The sequence below is a fragment of the Anabrus simplex genome, chromosome 1 (genome assembly GCF_040414725.1).
Source record: "Anabrus simplex isolate iqAnaSimp1 chromosome 1, ASM4041472v1, whole genome shotgun sequence".
NCBI classification, from domain to species: Eukaryota; Metazoa; Arthropoda; class Insecta; order Orthoptera; family Tettigoniidae; genus Anabrus; species Anabrus simplex.
Window position 1 is genome coordinate 68,664,872 of NC_090265.1, and position 13,010 is coordinate 68,677,881.

At 37.8% G+C, this 13,010-nt stretch overlaps 1 protein-coding gene across 1 annotated transcript in view; it reads left to right on the forward strand.

Moving 5' to 3' along the window:
* LOC136861303 (uncharacterized) overlaps window positions 1-13,010 on the forward strand; it is a 116,008-nt gene that overhangs the window by 60,232 nt on the left and 42,766 nt on the right. The gene's annotated exons all lie outside the window — the stretch shown is intronic.

The window sequence follows — 13,010 nt, forward strand, 5'->3', positions numbered from 1 at the left end:
AAACACAGCCTTTCAGCAGGCTTTACCTGCCTTTACCTTTATAACCTAAAAGGCTTAGAGACCTCCAATAGATTAGATAGCTCTATATTAGTGGCCACAAAAACAGATGGATCTGAGAATTGACGCTGTTACCAGGGTTATCTATTAACTGGCATAGAAATTTCTGTTGAACACCACACCATTCCGGAGCATGAGGCAGTTTGTTCTCTCCCGAGCTCCTGACGTTACCTCCAAAATTGTTTCAAAACAAATTATACTGCAAACTTCAAGAAAGAATTGATTTCAATGGTATAATTATTTTCCACCTGAACCTCTTTAAATAGTTACTAAATATAAAAACCTGAACAAATATAAATTTGAAAAACCGTGTATTGAAATTTTCAATAAGTAGAGGGTTGGTCTTTTCTGCTTCCTAGAATAGTGGAATTTTGTCTATGGGGAAGAATGTAGAAAACTGTATGAGTTAAACTTTTTTGTTGGAAACATTTTTCCACAAGTCTTTTAGTTTTCCCAGAAAGTGGCCATATAAAATCGCTAACTGCGGTCGTTTGGGTCACATGTCCCAGCACACGACATGGGACATTGTAAGTACTTTCAGATTTCATTTTTAATTTGTATCAGTTTTATAAAAATATATTTATTGATCATTTTCAAAATTTAACCACAGGTAGATATGCCTATAGATAGGACACATTCTGAATTTTAACTTAATTGCTGAAATAGTTTTTGAAATAATAATAATAATAAAATTATCATCAAAATCATTGGGTCATAAAAAATGTTCCTTGCGATGTAGTTTTCACTCTTTTTCATCCATACTTGGTAAATACTTAAATACAATCATAATTAGAAATTGCTTTTGAATTTGATATGCCTTTAATATGAGAATCAGGAGAGAGAATCAAAATGATAACATTTTATGTTTTACCCCAAAATCAGAAATTATTTATATTTGAAAGCACAATTAATGCAGTTTTCTCCGACATAAAAATCCAAAGCTAATTATAATTTTCATACATATTTAAATATCAAAACCAACTTTGAACTAAATAACTTGAAAACTGCAATACACCGAGCTTTTTTTAAATCATAATACCTGTAACAAAAATCACTTCATGAGAAAACAGCAAATAAAGTTGGGTGGTTAGTTACATACATCAGAACTGCCCTGCACCATATCTACAGCCCTCAGATCTCTTCATCCTTTCTTCTAAGGACACATTTTTGCAGTTTTCTCTCCTGGAGTGCTTCTTTTTCTGCCCTGACGAAGACGGCTGATCTTGAGTGAAGAACTTGTCATAGGTTCTTGCTTAATGTCATGCATCACTTCTAATGTTTTCACACAACCCATGTTAAATTCACTCACTGCTTTTGTAACTGCTAATTCTGGCTTCTTCTTTGAAACGAAGACCTCTTTAGGGCAGTTATGCCATATAATGCTATGGAGAGTCTCATCAGCGTTTTGAGTTTTTCCTCTCTTGCACCTCTCTAGCAAGGCATCTGAGGCCAATCTCTGGTAAATAGGCAGTATTTTTCCAACAATTTCAAATGACAACTTGGTTTTCACACAACTAATAACGTGAAGTATCAAAGCAGGAATAATAAGGCACACTCCAAACAATAATACCCTTGTCACAGATCAATATACAGCAACAAATATTTCAAAAACAACCCACATGGAGCGAATGTCAACAAAGATTGGTAGGCAGTAACTATAGTATTCGAGTAAGCAACTCATTTATTTACTAGTTTCTTCTATTTACTTCATTACTGATAACAAAGATATATTGGATCATATGAAGAAAATAAAACTCAAAATCTAAAGGAAATTATTCCAATATTTTATGACAGAGGTTATTTCATTCCCATGTATAAAAGGTTATAACTTGACTACCATTGTAAACTATGAGAATTTTCTGTTCCTAGATGTCAAAAGACACTTGCATGAGCATATCCTCAAGTGGATTTTGTGGTAACTTGTTAGCAATGACATGGAAAACAAAATACGAAGTTTTTCAGTACATGAGACAGGTAGGCGTGCCTTGCTTAGGTATTTAATAATGATGTGCAACCATCTTTAACCTTTTCACTCCCAAATTTCTTTCAGCCTTATGCATGCCCCATACCAGATTTTTCTGGAAGTTTTGACAGTGGTTGTAATAGGCCATAAATACTTTGTATTTACACAGCTACTGAAAAGTCATGGAACAACAATATTAGCAATAGTTTTCTCCTAACACTTTTCGCAAAACTTGAAAGAACTTGGTGTGATAAATGTCGACAGCTTGTTTCACTGAAACTTATCTCCACTATATTCATAAAAAATCAGATACATCATCACTGCCTAAAATTTCTAAAATATAATCTTTCGTCGTTATGCTTTCTTTACACTCCTGTCCACCCATCTCAGAAAACAGATGTGAAAGAAAAACACAAGGCACATAATTATCATCAAAAAATGGTAAGGCGATTTATGAATCGTCCGTCGTCTGAACAAAGCATGTCAACAGCGTTGGACTGAACTCGGAAGTGAACAAGAGAACACTGCTTTAAATCCGAATTAACTCGTTTTTGGGACAGCAGTAGAAATGTTGACATCCGAGTTAACTCGAGCATGGGATGGAAAAGATTAAATCACCGCCAGGGCTATGGGAAAAATTTCAACATTCCTTATTTCAATCTAAAATTCTGTATTTTGGCCGTATTTTCATGAAAACTCACTCATAAGTCCCCCTTAATTGCAGTACATTTACAGTTAGTGATGTTATTTGGCTGCCTAATTCCTCCCCCTTTAGCCTTTCCAATCAACAAGTATCGTGGGACTTTCTTGTTCCTTTCTTGTCACACTTTCAGATAGCAGATCCATACGTAGAACCACCAGGCTCAACACATTCATTATCCATCTTCAATAGCACTATCACAATGCGAGGACAACAGCTGCGTGAGAGTGAATGACAGGTCCGGTGGACCGGCTTGGACTAGACAACACTGCACGATCAGCGTTGCCAAACTGTGCATGGAGATAAGCAACCTTTGACCATCTATCCCTTTGCCATTCCCATATCTGACAACAGTGCACCCATCTGATTTTATTGCTACTGGTATAGGTACCCAAGCGTATGTAGGGCCACAATTCATAAGAAGTTCAAGGTGCTCATTCCATAGTACAGTAATTGGTATCCCGATTATTCAATCCTCCTGAGCCACTCATCCATTGCCCATGGTTCACATGGTTGACATGGTTTAGTCAAAGGAAATGATTACTATCTGCGCACTTTTTAGCGATAGATTTACACCCTAGTGCTGAATTGGTCGACTTCGGTTGTCTTCGAGATTCGTATTGGCAACCTATGAAACACAAACTAAGAATCGCTTATCATCGCTGTGCGACATTTGCCGTACACTTTACGTACTCGTACTGTTGTTGTTTACACAGCAAAGCCAAACTATAGAATTCATGCTAGGAACACGTTTCGCATTGGGAAATATTATATAGTATTATATATTGTGTGTGTGACACAGTTGTTGCCGTTAAAATAATAAAGGTTTAGAAAATTCATATCGATCGATCATATTATCGATTCAATTCAGATTTAATTTCCATTCAGTTGGCAGTATTTACCGGAACCGGCAGTGCTCCCTACTTACTCCTCACCGAGTACAAAAATCTATCACTAAAAAGTGCGCGTACAGTAAATTATCTATAGTTTGGATAATCTCTAACTACTTGATGTACTGTGAAAGTGGGAAGTGATTCATATGAGTGGTCCTTAGATGAAGTAGTGTTTACAAAGGAGAAATGAGCATTGAAAATATATGCTTGTAGAGAAATACGTTAATAACAGTGATCTTTGAAATGAAGAAAGATGCCCATACAGATTGAACTTCTATGTGTATAATAGCTGTTTTATGTGTTGCCTGTGTAGTTATACTACAGTATATCCAAAGAAGGCATTATTGAAAATAATTTTACATTAAAATTACAATATTAGTTAAAATTTCATATATGATATCAATTTTACAAGAAGCGTCCGTGGCTTAGACGGCAGCGTGTCGGCCTCTCACCGCTGGATACCGTGATTCAAATCTTGGTCACTCCATGTGAGATTTGTGCTGGACAAAGTGGAGGCGGGAAAGGTTTTTTTCCGGGTACTCCGGTTTTCCCCGTCATTTTTAATTCCAGCAACACTCTTCATTCTCATTTCATAGCATCTATCGGTCATTAATAGAGACGAGAATTATAGACACGAAAAACAGCCCCGTTTATCAACATACCATTGCCTGCTGTCCATCTCACAACATTTTCGAGGTCACGTTGCAGTTGCTCACAATCTTGTAACTTATTTATCACTCTATAGAGAATAACATCATTCGCAAAAAGCCTTACCTCCGATTCCACTCCTTTACTCATATCATTTATATATATAAGAAAACATAAAGGTCCGATAACACTGCCCTGAGGAATTCCCCTCTCAACTATTACAGGGTCAGACAAAGCTTCACCTACTCTAACTCTCTGAGATCTATTTTCTAGAAATATAGCAACCCATTCAGTCACTCTTTTGTCTAGTCCAATTGCACTCATTTTTGCCAGTAGTCTCCCATGATCCACCCTATCAAATGCTTTAGACATGTCAATCGTGATACAGTCCATTTGACCTCCAGAATCCAAGATATCTGCTATATCTTGCTGGAATCCTACAAGTTGAGCTTCAGTGGAATAACCTTTCCTAAAACCGAATTGCCTTCTATCGAACCAGTTATTAATTTCACAAACATGTCTAATATAATCAAATCAAATCAAATCAAATCAAAATCTCTTTATTTGCAAATGAGGTGTCTACCTCGGTGGCAAATGGTACACTAAAATACATTATTGTCAAGCACTAAATATTAAATTAACAAGAGAAGAAAATTTTTCCTATAATACAATATTATACAATTTACGCTAACAATGTTTTCTATTAAACACACAGCTCATCCTTAATAAATTTATATTGTTTACAAAATTCTAATTGTAATATCTCCTGTACTACTTACAAATATAGTCAACTGATATACAGTATGTGGAATTGCTTCAAATGATACTATAAAACTGGTATAACATTAATATTTACATTGCATTTATTTATTTACTATTTTTTTTTTACCCGTTCTGGATCCTAAGTAGCATAACGACCTGCTGCGTCTTAACCAGAGCCCCTTTTGCCACCACTTTTCAGAGTTCCTGAAGGGCCTTCACAGCTACCGTAGCGGTCCCAGGGCCCTCGAAGTCCCCACTGTACTTCACCCCTACAGGCAGTCCCCTACTTTGGCTGTCCAAACTCCTTAGACCAGGGGATGGAATTAATTTATTCACACACATTTTTTTATTTACAATAACCTGCACCGGTCGAATGCCCTCTAACACTTCATTTATTTTCTCTGTTGCTGTTTATTCTCTTCTTGAATATCTGTACAGATTTTGGAAAAGGATCAAACACTACCCCTGGTAAACTGTTCCACTCCTTCACACCCTTCCCAATGAATGAAAATTTACCCCAATCGCTTCTGCTAAAATTCCTTCTAATTTTATATTTGTGGTCAGTCCTGCCGATATAATTATTTTCCAACTGAAGCCTCTCACGGATATCTCCCCATGCTGCTTCTCCTGTATAGGCTCTATATAATCCTGTAAGTCTAGTTTTCTCCCTTCTCTTACTTAAAGTTTCCCACCCAAGTTCCTTTAACATTTCTGATACACTACTCTTTCTCCTGAAATCCCCTGTTACAAATCTTGCTGCTTTCCTCTGCACACTATCTATTTCTTTTATTAGGTATTCTTGGTGAGGATCCCAAACACTGTTTGCATATTCCAATAATGGACGAACCATACTCAAGTAACTTTTTTCTTTTAATTCTTTGTTGCATCCTTTAAGTAGCCTCATTATGACATGTAATGATCTGTATGCTTTCCCAACAATGTCATCAATATGACCCTTCCAGTGCAAATTACTTTCAAATCTCACACCTAAGTATTTGCACTTGCCATCTTTTGGGATAACTACCTCATCCAAAGTATATTCAAATTCAGTTTTAAAGCTCCTGTTTGTAAAAGTTGTAACAGTTGATTTGCCTCCATTAACCTTCATATTATTTTCTTCAACCCATTGTTGGATACTTTCAAGGTCCCTTTGTAATTCTGAACAATCCTCAATGTTGTTTATTTCTCTATAAACAATTATGTCATCTGCATACAATCTTATTTTTGATGTTATATTGTTCCCTAAATCATTTGCGTATATTAAGAAAAGTAACGGACCGATTATACTACCCTGTGCAATTCCCTTCCAAACTTTCTCTTCCTGCGATACATTATTTCCTACTTTGACTTTCTGAACCCTTGAATTTAGAAATGCTTTTATCCAACGTGTAACCCTTACGTCCAATCCTATTCCCTCCAATTTCTTTAATAATATTCCATGTTCCACTCTATCAAAGGCTTTGGAAAGATCTATGGCTATGCAATCTAACTGACCTCCTGAATCCAACTGATCTGATATGTCCTGCTGAAATCCCACCAGTTGTGCCTCACAAGAAAATTTCTTTCTAAATCCATACTGGCTCCTCATGAACCAATTTTTATCATCACATATCCCTCTGATGTACTTCGATATTAAACTCTCCAGAATTTTACAAACTATACTGGTCAGGCTGATTGGTCTGTAGTTCTTTGGTTTCCTTTTATCACCCTTTCCTTTATAAATTGGTATTATTATAGATTCCTTCCATTCCTTTGGTATTACACTATTATTTATGACATAGTCAAAGAGAAATTTTAAATAAGGCACAATGTACCACCCCATTGTCTTTAATACCTCCCCAGTAATTTGATCACTTCCTGCAGCTTTTCCTTGCTGAAGCAGTTGGATTTCTCTGAAAATATCTTCGTTTGTGAATGAGAAGCTTCTTGTTTCCCTCTGTCTCTCTCCCTCTCTATCTCCTGTTTCGGTTTCCAACTCTTGACAATCATCGACTGAATCTCTAAATTCCCTACTAAATAGGTTTGCTTTCTCAGTATCTGTTAAATAGTGTTCACCCCCTTCTCCCACCATTGTAGGAATTTGGACTCCTTTTCCTTTTTGATTCCTGATATATGAATACAGCTTTTTCCATTTCCCTTTGTGGTCATTACCCTCTTGAAGTATGCCATTCATATAATTCTCTTTTGCTTCCTTTTTCACTCTATTCAGTTCCCTCATTAGCTGTTTTCTAGTTTCTCTACTCTCCCTACCCTCTTTGATTTTCCTGTTTACTATTCTACATTTTCTTTTTAATTTTCTTATTTCCCTTGTATAATAAACAGGGTCTGAGGTCATTTTACCCTTCTTAACAGGTACAAATCTCTTCTCTCCTTCCCAAATAATTCCTTTAAATTTAGCCCAAAGTGTATCCACGTTACTCCCTTCACTTATCCAACAACTGAATTGTGATTTAAGGTAAGTCCCAAATTCATCAACTTTAGTTTTTCTGTACAATTTCTTGTCTTGTGTAACCCTCTTATTAAGCCTTTTTGGTACGAGTCCTACATCCATTATTACAGCCTTATGGTCTCCTATTCCTTCAATTACCTCAGTTTTATCAACAATTTCCCATGGTTTAACCAAGAATACATCTAGTAAGTTATTGAGACGAGTCGGTTCTTGTACTACTTGTGTAAATCCTCCCTCCCAAATTAACTTATTTGCCAGTTTCTGTTCATGGGCTTCGCTTGCAGCTCCTTTCCATTCAACTTCAGGCAAATTTAGATCTCCCCCAATTATTACCATATCATTATTATTGTTTTTATGAGTATAATCTATTATTTTTTCAAAGATTTCCATGTCTCTTTCCTCTCTTCCAGGCCTGTATCTTCCTATAATTCCCACCTCCTTCATATTATCACAAACTAATTTTATCCCTAATATTTCATCCCTTTCATCGGTAAACCATTCATGTGAACAGTAAGTTTCCTTCACCAGAATAAACACATCAGAAAGAATGCCTTCCCAAAGCTTACATACAATGCATGTCAAACTTACTGGCCTGTAATTTTCAGCTTTATGTCTATCACCCTTTCCTTTATACACAGGGGCTACTATAGCAACTCTCCATTCATCTGGTATAGCTCCTTCGACCAAACAATAATCAAATAAGTACTTCAGATATGGTACTACATTCCAACCCATTGTCTTTAGTATATCCCCAGAAATCTGATCAATTCCAGCCGCTTTTCTAGTTTTCAACTTTTGTATCTTATTGTAAATGTCATTGTTATCATATGTAAATTTTATTACTTCTTTGGCCTTAGTCTCTTCCTCTATCTCGACATTATCCTTGTAACCAACAATCTTTACATACTGCTGACTGAATACTTCTGCCTTTTGAAGATCCTCGCATACACACTCCCCTTGTTCATTAATTATTCCTGGAATGTCCTTCTTGGAACCTGTTTCTGCCTTAAAATACCTATACATACCCTTCCATTTTTCACTAAAATTTGTATGACTGCCAATTATGCTTGCCATCATGTTATCCTTAGCTGCCTTCTTTGCTAGATTCAATTTTCTAGTAAGTTCCTTCAATTTCTCCTTACTTCCACAGCCATTTCTAACTCTATTTCTTTCCAGTCTGCACTTCCTTCTTAGTCTCTTTATTTCTCTATTATAATAAGGTGGGTCTTTACCATTCCTTACCACCCTTAAAGGTACAAACCTGTTTTCGCATTCCTCAACAATTTCTTTAAACTCATCCCAGAGTCTGTTTACATTTTTATTTACAGTTTTCCACCGATCATAGTTACTTTTTAGAAACTGCCTCATACCTGCTTTATCAGCCATATGGTACTGCCTAACAGTCCTACTTTTAAGACCTTCCTTTCTATCGCATTTATTTTTAACTACCACAAAAACAGCTCCATGATCACTAATACCATCTATTACTTCAGTTTCCCTATAGAGCTCATCTGTTTTTATCAGCACCACATCCAGGATATTTTTCCCTCTGGTTGGTTCCATCACTTTCTGAATCAGCTGTCCTTCCCATATTAACTTATTTGCCATTTGTTGGTCATGCTTCCTGTCATTCGCATTTCCTTCCCAATTTACATCTGGCAAATTCAGATCTCCCGCTACAATCACATTTCTTTCCATGTCGTTTCCCACATAGCTGACTATCCTATCAAATAATTCCGAATCTGCATCAGTGCTACCCTTTCCCGATCTGTACACTCCAAATATATCAAGTTGCCTATTATCTTTAGAAATGAGCCTTACACCTAGAATTTCATGTGTCTCATCTTTAACTTTTTCGTAGCTTACAAATTCTTCTTTCACCAGAATGAAAACTCCCCCTCCCACCTTTCCTATCCTATCTCTACGATACACACTCCAGTGCCGTGAGAAAATTTCTGCATCCATTATATCATTTCTCAGCCATGATTCAACTCCTATTACAATATCTGGTAAATATATATCTATTAAATTACTTAATTCTATTCCTTTCTTTACAATACTTCTACAGTTCAGCACTAACAATTTTATGTCATCCCTACTCGATTTCCAGTTCCCTGTTCCCTTATCACCGCTCCCTAGGCCATCCCGTTTCCCTGAAAATACCTCCCTATTACCCTTCCAAACAAATTTCCTAACTTATACGTACCACTGCGGTTTAAATGAAGGCCATCCGAGCGCAGATCCCTATCTCCTACCCACCCATTAGGATCTAGAAATTTCACTCCCAGTTTCCCACATACCCACTCCATAGTCTCCTTTAAATCCCCAATCACCCTCCAGTCAGTATCCCTCCTACACAGTATTCCACTAATAACAATCTCCGCTTTCTTAAACTTCACCCGTGCTGCATTTACCGGATCCCACACATCTCCAACTATGTTGGTACTTATATCAGTTTGCCTTACGTTGTTGGTACCAACGTGAAACACTACCACCTTCTCCTTCCCCTCCTCCCTCTCTTCTACTTTCCTCAACATCTGCCTCAACCTAATTCCTGTATAACATTCTACCCTGGTTCCCTTTCCTCCACACATTTTCCCCACGTGTCTAACGATGGAATCCCCCATGACCAGAGCCTCAACCCTACCCACCTCATTTGATCCCCTCCCCTCCTGGTCAGCCCTATCTTTCCTGATAGCTGCAGAAGCTACTTCCTCCTCCCTTTTCTCCTTCCCATGATCCTGTTCCACCTGTCTTTTCCTATCCTCTACTCTACATTTCCCTTTCCTACCTTTTCCCTTCCTCCTACTTCCATGCATCTCAGCAACAGTTCCCAGTCCCTCATCTTCCCTCTGTTGTTCTACCTGGAGTGACTCGTACCGATTTCGCACAGACACCTGTCCTGAATTCTGATCCTGAATAGAGCCCTTGGCCTGCAATCTCCTTCCCCTTAGAACATTAGACCACCTGTCTTCTACAACTCCTCCCTTTCCTTCCCCTCCCTCTTTATTTCGCTGACAGCGGCTGCCTTCCCAGAGGTTCGGTCAAAACTTCCCCAACTTCTTCCACAATCCTAAATGACTCCACCAGGGGCATGCCACTCTTCTTCAACTTGGTGTTTGCTCCTGGCAGCTTGTTGAAATTTGAAGATGCCCCGGTTTATGCAGGGGCGTATTAGCTCTCAACATTGCAGTGCGTAGGTCTGAAGAAAATGGTTGTTGGTCACTGCCCAAAGTCGATTGGTAGAAAGGCTGCGTTGATACAGATTTCTAAACTCGTATCAGATCCATCGCAGTATTCCTAAGTTGATCTATGCGGTATTTTTCTCACATTTGGTCTGAAAAATAATTAAAATGACATAAATTACATTGTCCCTTGTTTTTTACAACTCTGCATCAACAGATAATTCTTACGGCAACGATGGGAGAGGAAAGGGCTAGGAGTAGGAAGGAAGCGGCCGTGGCCTTAATTAAGGTACAGTCCCCAGAATTTGCCTGGTGTGAAAATGGAAAACCACGGAAAATCATCTTCAGGGCTGTCAACAGTGGGGCTCGAACCCACTATCTCCCGAATGCTGGATACTGGCCGCACTTGTGACTGCAGCTATCGAGCTTGGTTCTTAAATTTCTACAGTTGGACTAATTGGCAATAATGATTAGTATATATCATGCATTTGTTTCATAAAAAAAGACTATTAGAGATAATTTTTCTAGAAATACAAAACTTTAAAGTAGGAACAAGGGAATTAGTAATTTACATGGAAATATGTCCTCAAAGATTTTCAGTTATAATTTGGTAGTATCATGTTAAGTTCACTGGGTGAAAAATATAATAAAAAAGACTTGAAACGATACCGGAGTAGCGTAGAGGGGAGATCCGTCCTTTATGCTTGCCAAGGACCCACTATGCTGCCCCTTGCAGTATTCTTACTTATATAGAAGAATGAAAACTGAGGCACTATAAATCTCAGATTTGAGAACATTTTATTTATTTCTATTCGCCAGGTTTGGTCAGCCGGGTCAGCTGTCATGAAGACTATTTTCTGTTGCCTGCAATAGATCCTGCATCATGTGTGCCCACAAGGCCGCCACCCTCGTTAAAAATTAAAAACCGCGTAATTTCAAATTGTCGTGACATGCGAGCATAACCTTCTTTTAGTCACAATTTAGCAATAATGTAGAGTTTGAGGGATGTTCCACCATTCAACACATTGCAATTTAATAAATTGTTGCAATGTGTTGAATGGTGGAACATCCCTCAAACTTTACATTATTGGTTAAACGTTAACACGGAAATGAAGATCGTAACTTACGACAATTTAGCAAGACACTTGTTAACCTGGGAGCTTACGCCCATCAGACTCTCTTTGCTTCCCCCTTCCCCCCGCCCCTAGCACAACGGTTACTAACCAGACCTCATCAATCCAGACCAGTGGTCTTTTCGCTGGAACGGTCTTGTAAAGATAGTCTTGGCAACCTTGTAACACACGCTGTGGCATCGTCCTAGCTGGGCTACATTGGATCTGCAACCCGTGTTTCGCGTGGGCTTAGCGGAAGTGTAATAGAATTCATGATTTTTAAAGGGAGTTGTAAAAATTGCATTTCTGTTGTAAATCTCTACTTTCATAGGAAATGAATCACAGTTCAATATACTAATTTAATTTTCATCCATTCTGTGGCAAGAGACTACCAGCGTTCTAACTCCTCGTTCAATAATTTAATGATTATTTACGTTTTAGCAATATAAATTATTGAAAGTTCACGACTAGTACAGCATTCCAACAAAAAGCTTGCCACAATACATAAATTAATAGGCCTATATATGCTACAATGAAATGAGACCATAGTTCTCAAACACAAAAAAGATAACAGGAACAAACAAACTTACCTCCTTACAGCAATCTTGACAGACTACCCTTCCATCCACAGTGAAATTGGAATCCCCTGTGATCCATTGCTTCAGCTAGTAACGATTTTTCTTTGGGCATTGCCGCAAACACGCTTTTTCTTCTTCCATTTCACAATAAATCACAACACGTTCTGAACATAAAGCGTATGTGTACAACAGTTCGCATCGAAATGGAGGTACAGGGCATATGGGTTGTGCAACATAGTTCGACGCTGACTGGTTCTCGCATATGTCTTAGGAGGTTGGAGGGGTTGAAGGATTCGAGGTCAAATTGTTCCTTATTTCTCCTGATGGAAATTTCCTTAGAACTGTTTCTGGTGACTTCCGAGAATTCTCATTTTTGTTTGTTGAGTAAACAGATATTGAGAAAAGAGAAGATAATTCTGTCGAGCACACTAGCTGCAATATAACGCACTGAAAGAAAATCGGCTTTTTTAAAAATACACTCAAAAGGCATCAAATAGGCAATTATACTCTAAATAGGCACAAACCCCTGAAATTGGCACACAATAAAACCAACAAATATGGCTAAAAAGACCCTAAAATGGATTTACATCTCAAAAGTCTATGTTGCTGAACACAGGAATAAAATAGGCAAGTAGGCAAATTCCCATCACTTTGGAAGTGGTG